Source organism: Sceloporus undulatus, unplaced genomic scaffold (genome assembly GCF_019175285.1).
Source record: "Sceloporus undulatus isolate JIND9_A2432 ecotype Alabama unplaced genomic scaffold, SceUnd_v1.1 scaffold_8239, whole genome shotgun sequence".
Taxonomy (NCBI): domain Eukaryota; kingdom Metazoa; phylum Chordata; class Lepidosauria; order Squamata; family Phrynosomatidae; genus Sceloporus; species Sceloporus undulatus.
The window spans coordinates 1-2,799 of record NW_024811158.1 but is presented as its reverse complement, the minus strand read 5'-3'; the positions used below and the strand labels follow the sequence as shown (position 1 = coordinate 2,799).

Here is a 2,799-nt window from a genome sequence, read left to right as displayed (position 1 = left end):
GTTTCTTCTGATTTCAAGAAATGCTCCAGCATCAGGTCCATGCACTTGGATGCAATGCCATCTGCCAGAGACCTCTTCTTTTCTTTGGAGGAAGTGTTGAATATGTCGCACATGAGATGTATGTTGTCCTCTGTCTGCCAGGAGGGAAGAAGACAGCAGCAGGGAAAAGGAGGTGACTCCCGTTGGATGTGACAAGCCTTGGGAACGTGTCCTGCCTTCCTTCCTATCAGGCCTGGTCTCTAATGTGGGTTTTGGGTTGGATACATTTAAAAAGGAGGGGGGGGAACCTATTGTCTCTCAAAGGTTTCAATGCTCATTTTGGTTTCCACGCTTACCTTTGGTCTCAGAAAGATAAGCTGCATCAAGAATTCCCAGACCATTATATTAGGAAGCCACTGCAGGGGCCTTGGAGGAAGCGTCAAAGCAAACTGTTTCCCAAAACCCCCAAGCGGCCTTTTTAAGGAGAGGAGCCTAGCTTCCGAAACATGGCTGACTTGTAATAAAGGAGGGTTAACAAAAACCCCAATGAAGGAATATACCAAACCAGAGAGGGATTAGCTGAAGAGAGAGAGGATCCTCTGCTCCTGGTTTCCTTACAGACAGTTGACAGAGAGAGAGGTTCAGAACGGACCCAAAATGAGAGGGTTTTCGAGACAAGTTTGGCATTTGAAGATTGAACAAAAACAGGATCTAAAAAATAATAGCCAAATGATATAAAAATTTACTAAAATTAGGCCAAGAGCAGAAGGAATAAAAGAAAATATGAACAAATGGACTCAAAACGTGGGGCATCCTATTAAACCTGAAGAGTAGGAAAGACTAGGGAATAAAGATCTAAAAGAAGACATTTTTTATAAGCTCTATTTTAGGTTCCACCCAAAGAATTGCTAAAATGTCAAAAAATACAAAAGATCCATGTTGGAAATATGATTATATAATATATTGCCACCATATATATATATGTGTGTGTGTGTGTGTGTGTGTGTGTATATATATATGGATGGTATGTATATACACACACACACCATCCATATACAGTATATATATATATATACACACACACACACACATCATATATAGCTATACATACACACCACACACACACACACACACACACACACACACACACACATATATATGATGGCAATGTCTGACAACTAAAACATTCTGGAAATCAGCAAATGACGGTGCAATTACAGCCTGGTTGTGAATGTCAAAGTCCTCTCTCTGAATAACCCAGAGCCTCCAACCAGAGACACTGGCCAAAGGTTGAGGGCCTTTGCTCTAAGTGAAATTCTGCATCCATTGCATTGGCTACAGCAGGGAAGTTTATCTAAAAGGGAGTTTTAATCAGGCAACCCTCCAGGTGATGCTAGACCACAGCTCTGCTGAATGGAAAGGAATGATGGGAGATGCAGTCAAGCATCATCTGGAAGGCCACCCACTCATTTTACACTGAAGCACAAGGTGGAAGTAATCCATGCTTATGAAATGCACATTTTTTCTTCTAAATGATTCATCTCTCTCTTTCATGTTGGCTTCTTTACAGAGGTGGATGATCGAATTCCCTAAAACTAGACTCCGCTGTTCTTTATGTGTTCTTGGACCACAACTCCCATCAGCCCTAACCAATGGCAAGGAAAAATGGCCCTGGAAAATTGGGTGCCCCTCTCACTAAACTAGGAATATAAATGACAGGGTGGGAACCTTATAACCCCAAAAAACCTCCCAGCATCCACCACCACTGGCTATATGCACAAGGGCTAATGGGAGTGGCAGTCCCAACCCACTTTTAGGAATGCAAGTAGTCAGCCTTCCACGTTGGTGCTCCAAGTCATAGGTTCTGCATGCCTTTTGCCGAAGGCAAGCAAAGAAAACAGATAACTCCTGTGATATAACAAGAGGCCTGGAAAAGAAGCCCTCTCCAGTAGATGCCAGTCAACAGAACATTTAATGCCAAAGTTCATACTAACTTTTCACATTTCAGAACAGACCTTTTTTAAAAAAAAGAAAGAATGTATTTATCCCCATCACTTGCAAACTTTAAAAAACAGAAATGCAGAGGAAGCGGGTTCCAGTCCCTGGAAAAGCCTACCCCACCCTTTGCAAATATTTCTTTAAAAGGCCCTTTTCTTCCTTACCATGGAACAGTTAGAATTATTCATGTCAGACTCCTGAACACAGCGCTCTTCATCAGAGGTTCTCCCTTGAGGTTCTGGGACCCTGAAACGGAGCAGGAAACAAAACAGGACGATGCTGCGGAAAGGCCGCTTGCGAGGACATTGTCATACGCCGGTCATTCGGCCATTTGGAGAGATGAACTTACCTGTCTGAACTGGGCCCAGGATCAGCCTCTGCAGGACAGGGACCAGCATCTGAACCCTATAAATAAACAGAGGGGGGAGAGAAGTGAAAGACAGAAAATGGGGTACAAGGGGATCTTCTTGGGGTGGCCCTTTTGTTACCCATGACTTGAAAGAGTTCTTCAGAGTTCTTTAGGGTGGAAAAATGAAATGCATAAATATAGAATCATAGAATCATAGAGTTGGAAGAGACCCCAAGAAGGGCCCTGATCCAGTTCAAGCCCCTTCTTCTGCCATGCAGGAACTCTCGGTCAAAGCATCCCCATTGACAGATGGCCATCCAGCCTCTGTTTAAAGACCTCTAAGGAGAGAGACTCCACAACAATCTCTGAGGAGGAAGGAGTGCGTTCCACTGTCAAACAGCCCTTACTTTCAGGAAGGTCCTCCTCATATTGAGCTGGAATCTCTTTCCCTGCAGCTTGCATCCATTGCTCCA

At 43.6% G+C, this 2,799-nt stretch overlaps 1 long non-coding RNA gene across 1 annotated transcript; it reads right to left on the bottom strand.

Moving 5' to 3' along the window:
• Nucleotides 1–2,554, bottom strand: LOC121918310. The gene is made up of 3 exons (XR_006101204.1): nt 2,327–2,554; nt 2,142–2,223; nt 1–134 (listed from the first exon to the last, which is right to left on the bottom strand). It is a non-coding gene; the product is annotated as an uncharacterized LOC121918310 (long non-coding RNA).
• Between the last annotated feature and the right edge of the window lie 245 nt (nt 2,555–2,799).